At 41.7% G+C, this 22,822-nt stretch overlaps 1 protein-coding gene across 6 annotated transcripts in view; it reads left to right on the top strand.

Moving 5' to 3' along the window:
- The first annotated feature begins 381 nt into the window (after window positions 1-381).
- Window positions 382-22,822, top strand: part of NFYC (nuclear transcription factor Y subunit gamma) — a 63,377-nt gene continuing 40,936 nt past the window's right edge. The window contains exon 1 of one of the 6 annotated variants that reach the window (XM_039255919.1): window positions 382-614. The gene's annotated coding sequence lies outside the window, so the exon portion shown is untranslated. Of the gene's footprint in view, window positions 615-13,438; window positions 13,631-15,265; window positions 15,351-20,180; window positions 20,253-22,822 lie in introns of those variants that run through there. The other 5 variants (XM_039255925.1, XM_039255924.1, XM_039255920.1 and 2 more) reach the window with 5 other exon arrangements.

The following is a 22,822-nucleotide window of genomic DNA, read 5'->3' on the forward strand; positions in this document are numbered from 1 at the left end:
CCTGGGAGGTGCTGTTCTTTACTCTGGAGTATAATATTTTAGTTTGGGGGATAAATCCCCTTTTTGGTACTGGTAGCTATCTTCTTTACCCGCGCACGTAATCTGGCATCCCCATGTCGTTCTTCGTCCCCCAGCTCTCTTTCCTTCCAAATTAAACAAACCCCAAAAAACAAAACAAAAATACCCTCCCGTATTTCCTAACATTCAAGGGCGCGAACCACATCAAAAGTCCGCAAGCTTAGAACGCTTAGTGGAAGTCACCAGGAGACGCCTCCGTATCCCCTAGAAAGGGGTGGGGTCAGAAGGCTCTCGGATCTCACTCCGCCCCCCAGGTCGTCGCCCCTTCCTAATTCTCGCGAGATTTCAAACAACTCAGCTTCTGCGCATTTCAAGATAGAGGGAGTCAAGGCGCCAAGGGAGGGGGAGGGGAAGAGGGGTAGACAGTGCAAACGGCGTGGCCGCCATCTTGTTTGTGCCCCCGCTTCGCGCGCGCTCCGTTCTCGGTGACGCACGCTTCCCCCTCCCCTCCGCCGTGCCCAGGCCTCTGCACTGCCCGACTCCGTAGGAGCGCGGGGGCGGCTCCTGCTCTTTCCTGGACTCCTGAGCAGAGGCGTGTGAGTGTGCGGGAGCGTCTGTGGGAGGGAGGGTGAGAGGCGAGCGGCGGCGGCTGGGGGAGGGGCAGCGCTTCCCGCCTTCGGTGGAGACCTCACTTCCCTCTCGCGGCCGCCGCAGTAGTTCGGTCCGGCCTGCCCGCCGCCATGTTGTGTTCTCGCCAGGCCCGCCGCTGTCTCCGCCGTCGCGCTCCTGGGGTCCGTGCGCCTCGTCGGCCCGGCCCGCGGGCTTTCTCCCATTGGCGGATGGCGACTGCGGGGGGGCTCGCTCGTGATTGGTCGGTGGCGGGGAGGCCGCGGACCTGGCACCTTATTGGTCGCGCTGGCTCCGGCCTGGGGGGTGATGAAGGAATCGGAGGCTGCGGGGATCCGCGCGTCTCGGGCTGGGGCGGCCGGGAGGTGACCCTCTCTGATGCAGGCGTGGGGTGGAGGCCCGGGGGCGAGCCTAGAGACCTTAAGGGGAAGACTGGGTGATGGCCTGGCAGGTGCTGTGGGGGTAGCCTGTGCACGGCCCGGAGTGGGAGGCACTCCTAACCTCAGAGGTACCCTCCGTGGAACATGCGTGGCCCAGTAGAGTTGCGTACAGACCCCGAGGGTGCCATCTTTGGCAACATTGAAACCTCAGTTAGGGGCTGAGAGGGTCTTTGAGATCCAAGAATGCTAGACTTGGAGATGTTTTTTAAAAAATTCTAGTATAGTTAGCATACAGTGTTACATAAAGTTTCCCAGCACCCAGTGCTCATGACGGGGAATGCACTTCTTACTCCCCATCACATAATTCACCTATCCTGCCACCTGTCTCCTCTCTGGTAGCCATCAGTTTGTTCTCTATATTTACCGTAGACTGGAGTTTAACACAGTCTGTGAATGACCTTGATGTCCATGGTATAGGAAGAAAAGGCATCAGGGCCTTAGGGACCTATCTAAAGGATAGGATGAGATCAAGGATTTTGCTGCAGAGTGCCAGCATTGAAACTGAAGTTTCAAAGTCACCAGACCTGGGATGCGATATGAGGAGAAAATAAACAGACCCAACCCGAGAGATGGATCCTGTTAGATGAGTGTGCTGAGTGTTCACCAAGTCTAAGAGGCACAGCATTAGGTAGTGACAGATCTAGAAGAATGAGGAAGTGCGAAGCATTGGGGGAACATTTTCAGACTTGGGAATTATAGTAAGGGAGCAATTATAGATTATTGGGTCTCAGGACCATGCAGCTAATTTTGAGATGTTATTATATGAAGTTTTCCTGTATTAGGAAGGGTACATGTCAGGGCTGAGTTTCTAAAGCTTCACTTGCTAACAGATATTAGATACTTGGCATTTATTTGTTGAATAGATATTGATAGGTTCCTCTTTAGTGGAAGAGAGCTTAACAGAGATCCTGGACCTTGGCTTATTTGTTTTCTTTCTTTCTTTCTTTTTTTTTTTAAAGTTTATTTTTGAGAGAGAGAGAGAGAGCAGGCGCATGCAAGTGGGGTTGGGAGAGAGAGAAAGAGAGAATTCCAAGCAGGCTCTGCACTACTCGTACAGAGCCTGACGCAGGGCTGGAACTCACGAACTGTGAAATCATGATCTGAGCCCAAGTCAGACACTTAGACTAAGCCATCCAGCGCCCCTGTTTTCTTTCATATATACCTAAAAAGTATAATCACCTTCATGTGCACTTAAAAAAACTTTTTTTAAAGAAATAAGCAGACTGGAAGGAGAATAAACTAGTGCATAGTTTCTTGCATCTTGTTTTGAGTAACAGGACTTGTCAGCCCTTTCTGGATTGTATTTCACTTTTGTTCTAATCAAGGGTTTAGGTTAAGCTTGTTGGAAGTATTTTATCATTTTCCATTTTACTATTATGACTTGAATTGTTCTACATTTGCTCTTCCCAAGATTTAGGGATCATGGAAACACATTTATGTTAAACCTCTCAGTTTCCTAATTTGTTTTTCCTTGTCTATGTTAGGTGGTCCTTTCTAGTTTCTAGTTTCTAGATGGTACACATCTGTTTTTGTATCAATTTCAAGAAATTTCTCCGTTTTTGAAACTTGCTCAGTTTATGAATGCAACAAAATTTTCAAGAGAGAAGGGGAAAGTAGTAGAGGAAGGGAATTGACATTTGGGGGCACATTTTTCCTGTTATGTAGGCATTATCATTTACATACTGCAGAGGAGAAAATTGAGGATCTGAGAGGTTATGTAGCTTGTCTAGCGGCTGTGTGGTTGAACTGGGATTCAAATCCAAGTTGCCCAGTGGCAAAGCCTATAGTATTATCTGCTATGTCGTGTTATCAATATAAACCTGATGAGTCAAACTTCCAGATAGCATTCTATTTATTTGTTTGTTTATAAAATGTAATTTATTGTCAAGTTAGCTAACATACAGTGTATACAATGTGCTCTTGATAGATAGCATTATATTATAAAGTGGGTCATCTGTCTTTGATTGCTGGGTGTTAGGAGTGTATTGAGTGAGGAGAATATCTTTAACAAGAGTTTGTTGTACTGTTTCAAAGATTCAGACCACAGAGTAGGAGCCATGTAGAATTTAGGTTCTTCAACTAGGTATTTCACTATCTCTTGTCTTGTTTTCTATTGTGTAGAGAAAGCTTAAAAAAATAAACTCTTGGAGTTTTTCTGAAGTCAGGTAGATAATAAGGATAAATATGTACAGAAAGTTTAAGAATCTGCATTCTTTAAAACCAGGCTTCAGAATATTGCTGATACAGTCTTTCTATATATAGAAGTGATTAATGCCAAGGAGTGAGGAACTATAAGTATATAAAGAACTCACCTGGGAGCTTTTTCAAATATCACTAGTTCTTTAGATGTTTGTCTCCAAACCCTGAGATCTGTCCAGAAGCCTAGTGCCTTCTTCAAAACCATGGGATAGTGACTCTAGTATTTGCTTATCCTAAATGATGTGTAAAACTAAAACTGGATGCAAAATATTTGCAATCCCAATTTTACATGGAAATCTTTAAGTAATTCAGGTTTCGAGGGAAGACCAGTGATTTGGAAGTCTTGAGTTGCTTTGTGACTTGATGCAGTTAGGTGTGGGTCTCCTCCCTTTTATTTGCAATTACATTGCAGTGTAGGAGATAGAGTTAAAAGAACAAGGGGAGTTAGGACTTGCCATATTTTGGACATTGGTCATCTCAAGCTTCATTTGGCTCAGTCATTAAGTTAGCCAAATATGAAGAATGTTATGGCATCCATAACTTAGTTCTCTTTTTAGTAAGTCTAGACAAGGTTGCAAAACCAAACATACACATATTCAGCAAGCATTTCTTAATTACCTGCCCTTCAACAGTGGCGATCATCTTTATCCCCATTAACTCCTTACATCCATGGCCAGTTGCTGGGCCTTGTTATCATCTGGTATTGACCACCCTAGAAATCTGGAACTCCCAGGAGGTCTGAGTAGATCTGAGTTTGTGTTAAAAACTTGAGAACATCAGCTTTGTCTTCTACGCAGACATCATACTAATGTTTAATACTTAACAGACTGTGTTCATGTCTTAATATCTAAATCCTTATAACAGATAATTCTGTTATCTCATGTGTACATATTTTCCATTTGGTCAAAACTGATTCATTGTATTAGAAAAGTACAATGATACAGGGTTTCTTGTCCCCATTTACAGAGATGCAGAGGCAAGGTGAAATGAGGAGCCAGGCTAGGTGTCTCTTTGAGGCACTTTTGAAATTCACATCTCTTTTAGTTAAGAGGCACTGAGCCACTAAAGATCTATGAATCAGGCTCAGGAATAATATCATAGTTACTACCTTTCATTGAGTGCTTACATTGTACCAACTAGGGTTTAAGTGTATTATATATATTATCTGCACACTGTATGTGGTAGATACTGTTTTACCACCTTTATTTTTATGTGTGAAGAAACTGAAGCATTAGGTAATTTGCTCAAGGTCGCACAAAGTGGCAGAGACCAGCTTCAAACTTAGGTCTGTAACTCTCTCTCTCTTTTTTTATTTAAAAATTTTTAAAATGTTTATTTATTTATTTATTTAGAGAGAGGGAGAGAGACAGAATGCGAGCTGGGGAGAGGCAGAGAGACTGGGAGACAGAATCTGAAGCAGGCTCCAGGCTCTGAGCAGTCAGCACAGAGCCTGACATGGGGCTCAAACTCACAGACTGTGAGATCATGACCTGAGCCAAAGTCGCTTAACTGACTGAGTCACCCAGGCACCCCAGATCTGTAACTCTTAATTCCTAGAAAATTTATGGAACCCTTACTTTTAAACACTGGGTTCTTTTGTCACCATAAAATATTATGAGAAAAGAATAATTCCTGCATCTTTGATCAGGAAGTGACCTTCAATTTCTTTCAGGCAGGTACTTTTTTACTGAGCCCTAGAGTGTGATGACCTTGACAAGGTCACTTGGCTATTGCAAGGGGAGAGCCAGGTCTAACCCAGATTATTGGATTCCCAGACCCATCTCATTGCACTGGACAGCATTGCCTCTTCTGTGGAAACACTGACTTGATGATAGGGATGACTCTAAGGCACCTTTTATATTTTGACAAGTTTGCCTCATTCATGGGAAGGAGAATGGCAGAGGACGTTATTAAAGACACAAATGACCTTCTTGAGGTTTATTCTAGCCTCAGGCATACAACCTAGGAAGAACATTCCTTAGCCAGCAAGTTGTTCTTTTCCATTCAGTTTCTTGTACTCAGAGCAGACTGATTATGAGTTATCTGATGTCTTCCAGTCTCTCTTTTCATTTTGTTTATTCAGTTTTTCATGCTTGTGCTGTGACTAGTTAGGAAGGCTACAAGGTCACTTTAGTATTTTCCCAGCGACTCAGAATACCTAACATAATTTAAGTGTATTAATTATAGGAGGAAGTGGATTTAAAATACTTTGGCCAAAAAATGCCATTGGGAGGGGGTAGTGTAGTTGCTGACGCTGGAGTCAGACCTGGGAAAGAATTCTGTCTGCAAAGCATTTACCCTCTGTGTGAGCTTGGGGTCAGGTTCTTAACCTGTCTGAACCGTAGTTTCTTTCTATGTAAAGTAGTGGTAATGGTGCCTCTCTTACAGAGTAGTTCTGAAAAATGAATACAGTAGCATATGGTAGGTGCCTGTCATCAAGTAGACCTTAGTGAGGGAGCACATCACTTTCTTTTTAGCACAGCATAAAATCTGTCAGTCTGGTAAATCTTCCCCAATGAAGAGGCCTTTTGTAACTGTCTATTCTTTCATGTACAGTAAGATTTCTACATGGGAGAGCAACCACTTGATGTGAAAGAAATAACCTAATTTAGTTGTGTTGTGATTCAGAAGCTGATTTATAGTGGATCTCTATTATTATTAGTGTGTATTACTTATGAATGCACAAAATAGTAGGGTCATCTGTTTCAGAGTTAGGTTGTCTCCTGATTGCCTCTGTTCATTCTCAGGTGCCGAGTGGTAGTGATTTTGATGAGATGAGAACTTTTCCACATTTGCCAAGTAGCAATAATTACTAAAATCAGAACGACCAGTTTTATCCTTCAATCCACAAAGATTTGCATTATAGTCATTTAAGATTTTTTCTAGGGGTGCACGGATGGCTCAGTCTGACTCTTGATTTTGGCGCAGGTCATGATCTCCAAGTTTGTGAGCTCGAGCCCCATGTCAGGCCCTGCACTGATGGCGCAGCGCCAGCTTGAGATTCTCTCTTTGCCCCTCCCCTGCTTGCTCTTTCTCTCTCTTTCTCTCTCTCAAAATAAATAAATAAACTTTAAAAAAAATTGTTTTTCTAATTGTAGAAGTTGTCAGTTGAAGTAGGACTGTCAGTTTGGCTTGTCGTCACCTGGTAACATTTTCTTTGAAGTAAGCAGGAAGACAGCATTGTAGAATGGTTCAAGAAAAAAATCTCTCTGCCTGCAGAAATTTTTTTGCCAGGTTGCGATATTTGCTGCACCCTTCCCACACTTTTCCATGTTTTAGCAGTGATGTACCTAATAACAGTGAGACAACATTTGTGCTCATTTTCAGTGTGAGAGTTGTATTTTCTGTTTTGGGTTAAGTCCTTACTTGTTTGCAGGTGGATTACTTCTAAATTCAGTGTACTTTTATACTGTGAGAGCTTTCTAATGGATAAACTTCAGGTGCAGTTTAGAGAGAAGGACTAGGCTAACCTTTGCATTTGAATATTTCTAGTAGAATAGGTTTACCTTAAAGGTTCAGATCTTAATGTCTACGGTATATAAGGTGTCCTAGTTAGATGAATACTCTCCACTTAAAATCAACAGTATATTATTATAGATCAGATTTAAGAATTAATCTTAAGTGCATTCATGGGTATGAGCTATAAATAGTGATCTTGACCAGTGCTTCAGTAAATGCCTCAGTGACTCATAGGGAATGACATTGGAGTATAGAATATTTTGTATGATGTCTTTACTTAAATCTATTAAAGTAGTCCCACCCATTACCTGTGGTTTCGCTTTCTGCAGTTTCGTTACCCATAGTCAACCATGGTCCAGAACCAGATGGTCCTCTGACTATTGTCAGAGGATCAGTAGTAGCCTAATGCCGTATCACAATACCTGTCCTTCACCTCACTTCAGCTCATCACATAGGCACCTTATCATTTCACGGAATCACAAGAAGGGTGAGTGCAGAACAATAAGAAATTTTGAGAGAGAGTGAGAGAGACCACATTCACATAGCTTTTATTACAGTATATTGTTATAATTATTCTATTATTGTTAATCTAATTTATAAGTTAATTTATAAGTTAAACTTTATCATAGGTAGGCATGTGTATATGTATGGAAGAAATGAATTGTAAATAGGGTTTGGTACTATCCGCAGTTTCAGGCATTTACTGGACAGGGGCCGGGTAGTGTCTTGGAATGTATCTCCTGTAGATAAGGGGGAGTACTGAAGGTTTTCACACTTTCTATTACTGCTCACCCTTTCCTCAGGAGCTGCAAATTGTCCAGTGATCTGTATGAAGTGCGATTCATTGCCCAGTGTTAAGAAGACCTGTCACCTCACTAGTGGCATGATCTATCCATTTAAAAGAGGAAAATGAAAGTATGCGCAATCTGCACTGTTGAACATCTTTGTCATTTTTAACTGTCTTAAAAATTATTGCTGGGGCGCCTGGGTGGCTTAGTCGGTTAAGCGTCCGACTTTCCGACTTTCGCTTGGGTCATGATCTCGCGGTTTGTGGGTTCGAGCCCCGCGTCGGGCTCTGTGCTGACTGCCAGCTCAGAGCCTGGAGCCTGTTTCAGTCTGTGACTCCCACTCTCTCTGACCCTCCCCTGCTCAAGCTGTCTCTCTCTCCTAGAAATAAATAAAACATTTAAAAAAAAAAATTATTGCTGTACCCTGAAGGGTAAGTGGCTTAGAATTTGCTCATTATCAGCTGACAAAGTTGTGGCCTTTTTAAAAAGCACAGCACACTTGGTTGGCAATAATTGGGGAGGCAGAGGATTGCTATTTATGGTGATATTTAATGTCATTTTTAGTAGGACTAAATTAAAAGGTAAATACCATAATGTGTAAAACTCCAGCCAATTTGGAAGGTGGTCAGAATAGAGTTGCCTGTAATCTTTTCATTCTACTAAAATCTGTAAGGCAGCTTAGAGCAGCATTTCCTAAACTGTTTCATTGGACATTAGTTCTTACACAACGTAATAAATGTCCTCTGGAGTTGAAAAAAGGATCCTTGACAAAATGATGGCTAAAGTGAAATGCGTTTCTTTTCTGCAGAATTAGTATTCTGGGCCTTTGTGTTTATATGTCTTATGACCCTTCCAGAGAGAGGATATATAATGCAGTGTTTCTTGAATATATTTGGCCATGGAACCCTGTTTATGAGACCATCTAAGTATTTCATGTTATGACTGGTGTGTAGTGGGGCCCAGTTGAGCAGTTCTGGTACAGAGAGTTTATGAGTAAAATATGAATCTTTTTGTATAGGGTGGTGTGGCCAGTAGTGGAAAAAGATTTTTCTGGGAATGTACAACACAGGTCTCCAAAGTAAAATAGACTCTTAGGGGCGAATATGATTTCAAAAGTCATCTAACGCAGTTGCCAATATAGGTAATCTTGGGGGACTAAATTGTCATTGAATTGAATTGTCAGGGTGGTTAAGGCCAACTTCTGCCGTAACTCTGGTCCTTCAGTCGTTGCTCAGGATGGCAGATCAAGAGCTGTTCTGGCATCAACTTTTTATGTTCAGGACCTGGCTTTTGTTTCTCTCATTTACTCTGAGGCTCTTGCCGCAGTGGACTAGTATTTCTCCATGGCCTTAGTCAGTTGGAACTGAATAGTAGCTGCCCCTTTAGATGGGACATACGCTCTCCAGTTTTCCTCAATCCCCATTGCTTGTTATTTCATTGACACTGTGGCTAAGGTTGGGTTTGATATACCAGGGATATATGTGGATAGAAATGAAACACAGCCACTGACTTCAAGAAGGCTTCCTCTGGTAATAGAGACATGGTTAAAAGTAATTATAATGTGTGATAAGTGCTATAGTCAAGTGTATATTTAGGCATTGAGTATCTACCACATGCCAGGTGTTAATGCTGAGTGCTTTAACCTTATATTGTTTAAACCTCTACACTCCCATGGATTGGCGTTATTTTTTTTTCCATTTTATACATGAAGAAGTGAGCTCAGGATGGTAAGTAACTTAGTCTGGGTCATACGGCCAGTAAATAGGTAGCTGTGATTCAGAACCGGTTTTCTGACCAAGAGCATCATTTCCCACCTTGAACCAGGTAACCAGAGGCCGTCATTTTGCCTTATAGTGATCTGGGTGTTTTTTAGGGGAAGACAATGCAGTTCTCTGTTATAGAGGGCTGCTGATATCCAGGGCCAGGGAAGAATGTGAGTTGGAATTACAGAGATCCCATGAGGCTCTTAGTCCACAGTAACAACAGGCTCTAGAAGGGAAAGCTATAGTAAGTAAGTATAGTATAGTGAGCCGCCAGATGGAAATTCTAGGATAAATTCAGTTCTCTTCCCACTAGTAGCTTGAATTCTAGTAACGTGGCTGTTGATGATGAGATGAGATGAGAAATAGGGGTTGGAGTGGTTTTCTTACAAACTTTCTAAGAACTAATAAAAACTATGCCAAAGGCATTCACAGAGTATTAAGGGACATGTTTGGGGGTACATCAAACACAGAATCAGACGATAGGCATGTGGAATAATAACCAAATCAATGGGTGGTAAAAGGCATGGGGAAGACTTTGTAGCAGCTGGGAGTCCTCCCACACTGCCCTTTATGGCTTAGTAGCTGCTTCCTGCAGGGCTGCAGGCTAGGCTGGAGATAGAAAAGAGACAGGCCCTCCTAGTAGCTTTGGGACCTTAAGGAGAGAGACCTTTCTGAATAAAAGAAGGAATTTGGACTGGATGACTTCTAGCACTTTACAGTTTTTCAGTGCTTATTAGGCACAATACAGTGTACTTTACATGTATTAACTCATATAATCCTTACAGTGGCTCTCTGTGATACAGGTGGTAATATCCATATATTACAGATGAGGAAGCCGAGGCTCAGGGTTAGTCCAGTGTCATACAGTTAATAAGCAGAGGAGTCAGAGTTTGAAATGAGCTCTGCCTGATTCTATATCTGACTTATACGGGGTTAAGATTCAGAAAGGTCTCTCTCTTTAAGGCCCCAAAGCTACTAGGAGGGCCTATCTCCAGCCTACCCTGCAGCCCTGCAGGAAGCAGCTCCTAAGCCATAAAGGGCAGGTGCTTAGTTGCTTTGCCATAGTGATACTAATTGTCAGCGGCATGAATGTTCCCCCTCTTCCTCTGCTTTCCACCTCTCCTGTGAGCTTCTTTGCTTCCTTCCAGCTGACGTGACACACACCCCTGTCCGTGTTGAGGGGTTCAAAAGACTCTAGTGTGGATGAGATACACAACTGGCTTTTTGGCCTTCTGCCTTCTCTTCTCAGGCTGGTAGCTATTCAGAATGTGGAGTCTAAACTTTTGAGCAAACAACTATATATAATACCTGTAGCTTCGTAGCTTCAGCCCCTGTCCTACAGTGCACCTTGTATAACTAAACTCTTATTTAGAGCCATAGTAACATCGCCACACAATTCCTTAACGTTTTATTTTATGTGTTAATGACTTTTTAAAAAAATATTTATTTCTAGGGGAGAGGGAGAGAGAGGCAGCGTGAGCAGGGGAGGGTCAAAGAGAGAGGGAGACACAGACTCTGAAATAGGCTCCAGGCTCTGGGCTGGCAGTCAGCACAGAGCCCGACGCGGGGCTCGAACACACGAACCGTGAGATCATGACCTAAGTGAAAGTTGGACACTTAACCGACTAAGCCACCCAGGTGCCCCTGTGTGTTAATGACTAATCATTAGTTGTTTCAAGTCCTGATAAATTATAAGTGTGATTTGCTACCAGTTAAATGTTCCAAATACTTAAGTAGTAAAATGTGTATAAATTTATAGGGTGCTATTTTGTCACATACTCGGCAAGGTCTCTGACCATCAGGTGAAGTTCAACATCAGTCAGATTTCTAATTTTTAGATTAATGAATTGGGTTTAATGGTTTATGCTACCTGTACATATATGTGACCCCTAAGAATTTCCTTGGATGTGCCCTGGGATGCCCCATGTCTTGGTGTCAGCCTTGTAGTAGAAATAGAAAGAATACCACCCTAGGTTGGGACCTGAATTTGCATTCTAGATGTATGGCTAGGGAACAGTTGTCCAACTTTCTGAACCTTACTCTTTCTTGCATAAAAAAAAAAAAAGGATAGTGAGGATTGGAGGGGGATAGTCTGTAAAATACCTAGCATAGAACCTGGCCCTAACTGGTGTTCAGAAATTAATTCATTGCAGGGGCACTTGGGTGGCTCAGTCAGTTAAGCGTCCGACTTCGGCTCAGGTTATGATCTCACAGTCTGTGGGTTCGAGCCCTGCGTCAGGCTTTGTGCTGCCAGCTCAGAGCTTGGAACCTGCTTTGGATTCTGCATCTCCCTCTCTGCCCCTCCCCTGCTCGCTCTCTGTCTCTCAAAATAAAGACATAAAAAAAAAGAAAAAGAAAAAAGAGATTAATTCATTGTAATGTATGAGTAGAATGTGCGTAGAGAAGTTAATATGGCAAAGTGATTAGGTGGACTACCTTGCTTTTTAAAAAATTCTTTTTAAATGTTTGTTTATTTTTGAGAGAGAGAGAGCACAAGAGTGAGTGAGCACTGGGGAGGGTTAGAGAGAGAGGAAGACGCAGATTCTGAAGCAGGCTCCAGGCTCTAGGTTCTGAGCTGTCAGCATAGCCCAGTGTGGGGCTAGAACCCATGAACTGTGAGATCATGACCTGAGCTGAAGTTGGAGGCTTAACCAGGTGAGCCACCCAGGCACCTTGACCACTTTGCTTCTATTTCAGGACTGTGCCAAATCTCTGCATATGCCCATGATGACTTTTCATGTAAGGTCAGCTGAGGTATTTCTAGAGAAGGTCTCCTTCTGACAAAGCAGTTTTGTTTAGTCCTGGGATGCTTTGTTTTTATGGGACGAAGCTGTTCTAAGGAGATTGTTAAAAACTTTCGGTAATAGTGCAGTGTTTCTTTTGAATATTTTGTAAAAAGAAAAGAAAAAAGACCTTTTTAGGAGGCTCCTCTTAAAAACCTCAACAGTTGGGCCCAAAATCCATAAGCAAATCTTTGACCACCGCTGGTAAACATTAGCACCTCAGAATGTCTTCTGTGACTGCAGTTCTTACAGTATCTCTCCTGAGTTCACCCCTGTTACTTACTTTTGAAGATGTGGTAGAAAACTTTATCTTCCATGATATCAGAACTCTAAGATTAAAAGCTAATCAATATTTTATGACCATCCTAAATAAATTAATACAAACTATAATGTACTTTAAACCATATAATCACTGGTGTTCCATCTCTGCCAGTGGTCCCTGCCCTTTATCATTGTATTACTCTCTTGGGTTCAGCATAGACTTTTTGGAAATGCCACTGCCCCTGTCACTACCTTCTTACATTACCGCAGAGTTTTCCTCTTTAGGTTAGTTTGTGTTTCACGGTAAGGTGATTTATCCTAGTACTGATAAAGTGGTTTTAAAATTACCAGGGACATGATGACAGATGCCTTTTTAGAAATCCTACACAAGTTGTATGGTATCACTCTTTGTTACAGTTAAAGAGGTTTACATTTTCTTTGGAGCTATTCGATGAGCCCACCCTGGTTTCTTTTTCTTCTTTTGTTAATGCTCAGCAGAAAACTGTAGGTAGTTAAGTCACAACTTTCAGATCTTGTGCACATTGCTTCTCTGGTTTACTGCCATAGGATACTGTAGCAATATCTTACAGACATCTTTGGTGGCCAATCAGAAGCAGTTAAATTACCTTAAATTTTTTAAATGGAACTCTGACAGCCAATAAGAAATCCTTTGGGTGGGAACTGTAACAGCCCTTTCATGTGATTTTAAGAACAATTGTAAATGTGCAGTTTCCTGTGTTTTGGAAGCACAAGAGGCCCTAGTGCATCTGCTGTGTGCGTTTGCCAGGCATTTCCAAGCGGTAAGTCCCCTGTAGTTTGAAGTCTGGATCTGACCCCTGTTCTGCTTCTCAAGGTAACTTTAAAACAGGAAGTGTACAAAGGAGGTAACTGATGACGTGAACAACCAATCATGGCTTTGTGTTCTTAGCTGATAAAGCAGCTCAGCCAATGGGACCACTCCGGAGGCAAGGTTTGGTGTCAAATAGCAGGCTAGATTGAATGCCTTTGACTGTTAAAGTGGAAGGAGGCTGCAGGGCTTCATTGGAGCCTCGGAGTTTTTCACTGAGGCAGGGGTCAGCTGAAAGACAAAGAAAAATGGCGAATAGTTTGCTGGGGGGTGGGGGGACAGCTGTTCGGGTTTTCACTGGAGTGGACATTCCAGACTCAGGTTTCTGCATCTCCTGCTGCCTTTTGTTTCCTCCGTCCTTTTGGGGGGGAGGGCTAGGAGTGACTTAAATTCTCCCTGTCCGAGGAGATATAAATAACTACATGTAAAATTAATGCAGTTCCCGGTAAGTTTAATTCTTTGTTTTGTGTTAAAATGGTAGAAACTGTTTAGCTTCAGAGAGTGTAGACAAGTTGCACTGTTTCAGAAAATGGCCACTTTACATTCCATGCATACCTTTTGGTGCACCTAGAATACCTTGCTCTGTTTAGATTTTGCATGCCCTTCACCTAGGATTTCTTTTCCTAGTTGAGTATTGACAAGATCAGGTACATGAAGAAAGGCTGATCATTTTTCAGGGGCACACAGAAACAAGGCACTTTCTCTTTGCATTGGGTAAACTTAACTGTTTTCCAAATAATTTTCCTTTGTTCAAGTGCACTGAAGCTTTCCTACAGAATAAGCTGAGTTGTTGTTAAGACTTTTTCTGTTTCCATGCACTTTGTTGACATCTGTGTTTTCAGAGGTGGAAGCAACACTATTGCTGTTCTGAATTTGTGTGAAAATATGGTTTGCACGAATGCAGCTTCTAACGGTGAAGGCCCACATGCCACTGTAAAATTCTCCTGGTAACTTTCTTGATTTACCTGTCTGCTTCTATTCTGATGCGTGGCAGTTAATTAAATAACAATCTTTGTTTTTAAATGCACATTTGAGCTTAGAATGCTCGTGAGGAACATACTTTTCCACTATATTGGCAGTGACAAAAGCAAATCTTTTTCTGTCAATTTCACACACTTTTGTCAGGCATTGATTTGGTTCTTTAAAATGATGTGAGCAAAGTGCTTTTCATTTTCTGTATGAAATATTTCGAATCCTGATTTACCTGCAGTTTGTGAATAGGAAAGTTAAGAGTACAGGCAACCCTATCTTTTTGCCCTTGATATATTTCCCCCCCTCTTTTAGGGATACGAAACTAACGCTGGTTGCTAATCGGTAACCAGCCAGTTTTTGTGAGTAGTGCACTCTTCTGTCCCATGTACTAATATCTATAATACACTTGATTTTAAAAAGCAGTTCTTTGTTTTCTTCTTGTTTGCAAATATGGAATGAAGGTCATTGGAACATTTCTGCAGCAGACTCAGCGTGGAGCAGTGAGCCAGCAGTACTCAGTCTCTGGGTAGGGAAAAGGAGCAGGCCCTAGTAGAGAAGTTTGGAGGGTGCTGATTTGCCTTCCCCTGGCTTCCCCTCCTGTAAGGGATTTACCTGAGAGGATCGATAGGGTTTTAGATTCTCGGGGCTCTTTGAATGGGAGTGGTGTAGCAGTCAAAGTTGCTAGATGCAGGCCTCTGTCGTTGCTTGCAAAAGTGACCTTGAAAAACTGCCGAGGAGTTGAAAGATTGAAGGACAAAGTTTGTTTATACAGATTTAGACTGAAAAGCTCTATTTAAGATGAAAAGAGACTGTACTTCTGATGTACAAGTTGAGTGGTTAGTAGGAATATGTTATAGATTCAGATTAGTTTTCAAGCAATAAGACAATGGGGCTGTATTCATTCTCTCTCCCACTCTTCTCTGTTCCTTCCCCCAGAAAAAAAATTCTAAATCCTTTTGGTATGATAGTTGAGTGAACTGCCTAACAGATTCAGAATTCCTTGCACGCTACCTTGTCTTCTGTGTAATCTAGAGGGTTCTTAGTGAAGAATGGCATTTCAGGAGTTCAAAGCAGTTAGTTATGTTTGTAAAACTTCTTTGGGAGAATTGGAATGCTTATGGTAAGAAGACTGTCATTCTGGGAAGTTAAGTCATAAGAGAAAGGAGTATGTGTTAAGGATTACATTTTAACAGGTAATTAATTTCCATTTATTTTTTATAAGTCATTGATTTATGTGTTACCAGTTGCTCCAGGTTTTATGTATGATTTAAAACTCTTGTTAGCCTGGAGAAGGCCTGGAGCAGGCAAGGCAGACCGTAAGTGGGGCACAGTGTGAAGCCTTGATAAAAACTCTTCCTATTGAGAACTTTGTGGATTTAGCTTCTTGGAAAGATATCTAGCTATTGCCTCTAGTTTGGGTTCTTAACCTTTTCAGAGTCATGGACTCTTGAGAATCTGACCCAGTACCTGGAAAAATGCAAATAGGCATGCCTGTGCAGAGCCCCTGGTGACTAAGAAATCTTCCTGTATATGCCAAATGGTCTTTATGTGATCTCCTCGTTTAATACTTTAGCCAGATAAATGTTTCCCAGAAAAATGAAGGAAACTCCATAGCTAACTATAACCTAGACTAGGGGTGGGTGTGTTGGGATGGGGGAGGTTTAGATGGGGTCTTAGATTTGGGCATTTGTTTACTCTGATTACAGTATATGAGGTAGCATGGTACAGTAGCAAAAGCAAGCTATTTAAAGTCAGAAGACCTGTGTTCAGGTTCCACTCAGCTATCACCAGCTTTGTGAGCTTGGGCAAGTCAGCCATTTAGTGTCAGCTTCCTCACATGTAAAAATGGGGCCTAAAAATAGCACCTTCCTATTTAGTGGTGAGTCTTAAATGAGCTCATGTATGTCAAAAGTGCTTTGCAAATTGTGAATTGTTACGTAAATATGTTGTTACTAATCCAGACCATTGAAGGGGGGTGTGTGTTAAATATTCAGGAAGATAGATGGGGCATCAGAGAAGAGAAAAGAAATGCCAGTATTTTGTTAGGTTTACAAAGGAGTTTGCTTAAATTGGACACATGTCTTTGTAAGCTGGTTCCACATGCCTTCACATGCATATCCCTGTTTGTGCTGACATGATCCTGTGTAATTCATATGTTGAGACCATCCAGCCTTCCCTTACCAGGGTTCCTTTGAAAAAATTTTTAACCCCTTTGTCAAAAATTAAGAGTCTCTCCGAGTAAGATGAAACAGGAATGCTGATTTTTTAAAAACCCGTACCAGATTTAGGAACCTTTCAGAGTAAAAACTGGGAACCTGTTCTGATTTGTGTTATAATGCAGGTAAGTTCTTATAGTTAGTTGCAGATGTTTACTAAGCAGAGGTTACATTTTTAGTTTGTGCACCAAATATTTATAAAGTAAACAGGAGCCATTTTTTTGTTGTTTGCTTTGTGGTCATATGATTTTATTTTTTTGGTCAGTTTTCAAGCTTGGGAGGTAGTTCTAGCTTGCAAAGTAGTAGCAAACCAGTAAACGTTGGGATAAAAGCTAAAAAAAATATTGGTCTCTCATCAAAATATAAACACTGGCATGAATTTCCCATAGCTGATACATATTGTGACAGAGATGCATTTCCAAGATAAATGGTGGAAACCGGGGGTGGGGGGAGGGGGGGTTCTTCCTCACCCATTTTACTTGCCTGGTGTCATCTATTTTTAGCACTCTTTTTCTTCCCCTGGGGTGGGGTGGATATTTTGTGATCTGTTTGATTTCCTGTCCTATTAAGTCACTTCCTCTCAGGCGTGGTCAGTCAGCATTGATGTCTGCCTCCTTTCTGTGCATTGAAAGAATCATTCACACAGAATAAGGTTTGCCAAAGTTGGCATTGGCCTCTCCAAATAAAAGTCCACTTCCTGGGATGTGTATATTTGAAAGCAGCAGTCATGGTCACTGTGGGCTTTTTGTTCCTAAAACAGGATGAGATCTCCTTTTAGAGAAGCTATATACTTTTGTGGAGGCATCAGTAACCCCAAAAGCATTCTTAAAGCTAATCATGTATACATGGTCTTCTTCATGAATAGATTTATTTTTGCCTATTTCTATCCCCAATAATATAGGCATACAAAGTTTTTATACTCTTAAATTAAGCTGATGGAAATCATTTAGGGATCTAGTCTACTTCCCTTCTTGTAAAGTGGGGAAGTTGATGCCCAGAGAGGTTTGGTGCCTGCGTCTGTCAGCTTTTTTTTTTTTTTTTTAAATTTTAATGTTTATTTCAGAGAGAGAGAGAAAGAGAGCAGGCAGGAGAGGGGCAGAGAGAGGGAGACAGACTCCGAAGCAGGCTCTGCCAGAGCCCTATCCGGGGCTGGAATTCAAACCATGAGATCACAACCCGAGCCGGAGTCAGATGCTTAGCCAACTGAGCCACCCAGGTGCCCCAGTCTGTCAGCTTTTTAATGACTGGCCTATACAAATTCAGAGATTCAGCTCCCATTTTAGTTCATTCCAAGTTTCTTTTATTCCTCTAGGTTGTTTTTACTTTTTATTTTTCATATTTCTCTTCCTTTTGGCATATCCATACAGGTTTGCTGTTTGAACACAGAAGAACAGAAAATGGGCTAGCTAAGAGGTCCAGAAGTCTCCATATGGAGTGTGTTGGTTAGAAAGTCTGCTGTGGCAGCAGACTTACAGTCCCTTCTGGGATATGAAGATTTCTTGCCTCAGCCAGTTGCTTATTCAGAAAGTAGAGAATCAGCTAGGAAGCTAATGGTGTCCACCTGGCTGAGGTGTCCCAGAGAGCTGGGCTACTTCTATATATTACAAGGACATAAACTAGGGTGTATAAACACAACACCTGCAAGCCAGTTAATTGGGGTTTTGTTTTGTTTTTGTGGTGGTGGTGGTTAATACATCTTACGAACAAGCTAACTCCCAAACAAGTTTGGGCCTGGTTTTTCAAGTGAGTCAACCGTATTTGACAAACAAAGGTCTCAGGATCGTTTTATTTTATTATTTATTTATTTATTAACTAACGTTTATTTATTTATTTTGAGAGAGAGAGCATGAGCAGGGGAGGGGCAGGGAGAGAGGGAGAATCCGAAGCAGGCCCCATGCCATCAGTGCAGAGCTGTGGGCCTCAACTCAGGAACCATGATCATGACCTGAACTGAAATCAAGAGTCCTACGCTTAACCAACTGAGCTACCCATATGCCCCTCAGGATCATTTTAAGCATTTGACAAGACTGAAATAGGAATCGTTATCTATACACTCCCCAAATAATAGTTTAACTATATTGACACTAATCTTTACCACCAACAGAGTCGTATTGTGTGTCTGCACATGTGTGTTTGGGTAGTTGTGGATTTGGTTTTGTTCTTATTTTGCATATTCTCTGATAGACTGTAATCTAATTGAAACTTTCATTTATATATTTTGAGATGTTTGTTTATATTTTTGAGGAAGAGAGCACGCGCAAGCAGGGGAGGGGCAGAGAGAGAGCGGGTGACACAGAATCTGAAGCAGCTCCAGGCTCGAAGCTGTCAGCACAGAGCCCGACACGGGACTTGAACTCGTGAACTGCGAGATTATGACCTGAGCCACCCAGGCACCCCTGAACCTTTAAAAATTTTTTCTTTGTAGTTGGATCTCTTTTCACCACCTACCTATATTTGAACTAAAGTTACAATTCGTTGAAAGACTGAGAGCCTGAATGATGTGCATCTTATGTAATGTTTAAGTGCTGAGGCGCACCGTGTCTGAGAATTAGAATAGACACAGCTGGGTAGTATAGTATCTTCCTCGTGTCTGAATTTCCCAGAGGCTTAGTTTTCTTTTAATCTCTTCTCCCTGCTGCCTCACTGCGGGACCCAGGTGTCTAGAGCGCGGTCAGACTCTGTGTTATCACCCTTCTCTGCCGTCCCTTCCCTTGGTGTCCCAAAGCCAGCCCCCACTGTTCAAAAACGACCAAAAGTTTTCCTCTGTTGAGTGTTTGCTATAAATTAAGTTACAGTGCTGCACTCTAGTGAGAAAGGGCACTTGAAGGATAAGAAATAAAGGTAAATTCCAGTGTAAATGTAAAACTAAAGAAAAAAATTCTAGTGAATGTTTAACTTTAAAGTGGCATAACAAAGCTTGTGACCTTGTGTTCTTTAGTTCAAAGGAGGAAAGGAGACAAACCACAGCAAACAGCAGTGCTGATTCGCTTGGTTACCTTTTTTCTTGGAAGTATTATCATTTGGTCTGTCTTCATCATTTCATTTACATAGAAAACTAAAGCAAGACCTGCTTGACTGAAAATACCCAGATAAAACGAATTTTTTCCTTTATCTCTCTAACCTGTATAGTTCTTACCTATGAGGAAATGCCGAAGGTGTATGCTTTACACTTTCTTTCACTAATACAGTACGCACACATGTCTTATATATGGAGACTTAAAAAATGTGCGCAGGGGCACCTGGGTGGCGCAGTCGGTTAAGCGTCTGACTTTGGCTCAGGTCATGATCTCACGGTTCGTGGTTCGAGCATCGCATTGGGCTCTGTGCTGACAGCTAGCTCAGAGCCTGGGGCCTGCTTCGGATTCTGTGTGTGTCTCTCTCTCTGACCCTCCCCTGCTCATCCTATCTCTCTTTCAGAAATAAATAAAACATTAAAAAAAAGATGTGCACAAATAACATTTTACTCCAGAATCGAACAATCTGGTAGAAGAGACAGGGTGTGTATCAAGGATATGAAACTGCTATGGAAAATACAGGCAAAGTACACAATTCAGAGGAGGGGAGACCTTCTTTTACTTCTGACTTAGGAATGAAGGAAGGCAGTGTAACTGGGCGTTGGACTCAGGGAGGTAGGGACAAGGACATTCCAGGCATGGGGAAAGGAGGAGCAAGGTCATTGAAAAAGTGCAGCATGTGCTGCAGAGAGCAGTAAATGGTCCAGTCTGCTTAGACCATATAAGGAGATGAGTTAGGGACTGGAGGGAGTGGAAAAAGAAGTCTGGAGAAGTAAGTTGGGGTCAGCCGTTGGAGGGCCTTGACTGTCAAGTTAAGAAATTTGAACCATCTCTGCTTGAATTGGTGAACCATTGAAGATCTGGGGTAAGAGGCTGATGTGGCATTGTCAGAGGTGTGCTTCTTTAAGACTTATTAAGAGATTTATTATGTATTTATTATGTAGAGATGAATAGAATTTGATAGAAGGCATCAAGAACAGTGAACAATGCAGTGAGTTCACATACTGGGTGCATGACCCTTACAGGATTGTTATGAGGGTGAAAAGGGAGAGCAGAGCCAGTATCTGGCACACAGCACTAAACGAGTATTAGGTGTATCATCATCATTTTTGTTATTATATGGAGATGGTGAAGGTCTGAACAGAGATAGTGGCCGTGTGAAGAAAGGTCAGGAGATGGACACTGTTACTACAGAATCTAGAAGTTGATTAGAATCGAACAGCAGAGTCTAGGACGGCTCTGAGGTTTCAAGCCTAGGTGACTGAAGGATAGAAACTGAAAAGTTTGAAGGAGTAGGTTTGGGGAAAGAGCAGGAATTTGAACACATGGAGTTTGAATTCTGGGTGGTGGTCTAGTTGGAGAGGTCCAACATGCAGGACTGGAGAAATAGCAGAACTGGTAATGTATATTTTGAATTTAGGCTATAACGATTGTAGCTGAATGTGGGGAATAGGTAGAAGAGAATTAAGGGAGAGAATAGACAGAAGGACCAGTAGAATACAGCTTCATGTCAAAATTGGAAATAAAAGGTTGGACCCTCAAGCTGAGACCCATAGAAATGAACATAGTGGAGTCCTCTAGGTCAGTGTTCTGTAAGCTTTTTTGATTGTGCACCCCTGTTATCTGAGCGTGCAACTCCCATATATGCATTAGTATTCTTTAAAGTTGCTTGTTTCTTTTTTGAATGTTAGTTTAGTTAAAATGAGAGAATATCTATAGCTTCCCTATTCCAGGCCTACATAACGAAGTAAGGTGTCATTGTTAGCCCACATTTTTCTCAGAATATTTAGAGCACCATGCGTGATACATGATCTTGTGACAAGTTAAACGGAATGAGGGCGTCAGTATCAGCCCATAGCTTAAGTATTCAGAAAGCTAATATTAACATTTTCAGGGTGTGCTTTGATATGTAGAAGATTAGAAATACTGCCCTAAAATCTGGTGGCCTTCCTTTCGTCTGAAAATATACAAGTATTTCCTTGAAATGTTATTCACTAGTTCCTTGATGTTAGATTTATGTTTCTGTATATGTGTGTATATATGTATAGCCTTAAACTTTCTTGTTTAAGTTTTAACTATATACACACTTCTATCCAGTACGAAAACTAGGTCATTCAGGTGCCTGGTGGCTCAGTTGGTTAAGCATCTGACTCCTGGTTTCGGCTCAGGCCATGATCTCACAGTTGGTGCGTCCAAGCCCCACATCAGGGTGTGTGCTGACAGCATGGAGCCTGCTTGAGATTCTCTCGCAAAATAAATAAACTTAAAAAAAATTTAAAACAACAACAAAAACTAGGTTGTTGTTTTTTCTGAGTTGCATGGGGCTTCATCTGCACTGGTGTTAACTTTATAAAGTCTCAAATGGCAGCCTGTGCATGAAGCATAAACACGCATGTAGGAATTTGGGAGCATTTACTTAGCAAGTGATTTATAGCCACATGCTCATGGTAACACTGATGAGCAGCGTCCAATATAAATTACCAGCAATAGGATAGCCTTACCTATAGGATTTAGCAGAACTTTTAATATAAGGCACCTATATTTAGTGTCTAGGCTAGGTATGTTGTAATTATCCTCAATTTAAAATAAAGGTAATAAACTTTTCACTAGAGAAGTGGTAAATTTCCAGCCATCCTATCTGATTATTAATTTATATCCTGAATTCCATGATTATGTCTCTCCTGGTAATTAAATGGCCAAATACCCATGAAGCTACCCCTGAAGGTAGTTAAGCAATGTAATAGTATGTAATGTTTATATGAAATAGTACTTTATGGTTAATGGAGTGATTTTATATTCATTCTCTCACTCGGTATTTACTTAAGGTAGATAAGACTGAGAATTATTATCCACATTTGGTGGGTGAGGAAACAAGAGGCGGAGCCGAGTGACATAAGCCCTGTGCTCTTTGCACTACACCTTGTTACTGTGTGTGACAAACAAGCTGTAGCTGTGTACATCTTACAGGACTCATTCTTCCTCTACCTCCCCTTGTGTGCGCTGCTCTTCCCTAGAAAGGAGACACATAAAAAAATTTTTTCCCCAGAAATCACACATGAAATGACTAAACAGGTTGATCACAAAAGGAACAAATATATAGTCAAACTGAATTATTATTTTTTAAAAATTTAATGTTTATTTTTGAGAGAGAGACACACACAGAGCATGAGTGGGCAAGGGCCAGAGAGAGAGGGAGACACAGAATCTGAAACAGGCTCCAGGCTCTAAGCTGTCAGCTCAGCCCCAGCGTAGGGCTCAAACCCATAAGCTGTGAGATCATGACCTGAGCCAAAGTCCGACACTTAACTGAATGAGCCCCCTAGTGCCCCGTGAGTTATTTTTTTAAGTTTATTTATTTTGAGAAAGACAGAGACAGTGTGGGTAGGGGAGGGGCAGAGACAGAGAGAGAGAATCCCAAGCAGGCTCTGTCCACAC

This window comes from Hyaena hyaena, unplaced genomic scaffold (assembly GCF_003009895.1).
Source record: "Hyaena hyaena isolate Hyena2069 unplaced genomic scaffold, ASM300989v1 scaffold_551, whole genome shotgun sequence".
In the NCBI taxonomy this organism is placed as follows: domain Eukaryota; kingdom Metazoa; phylum Chordata; class Mammalia; order Carnivora; family Hyaenidae; genus Hyaena; species Hyaena hyaena.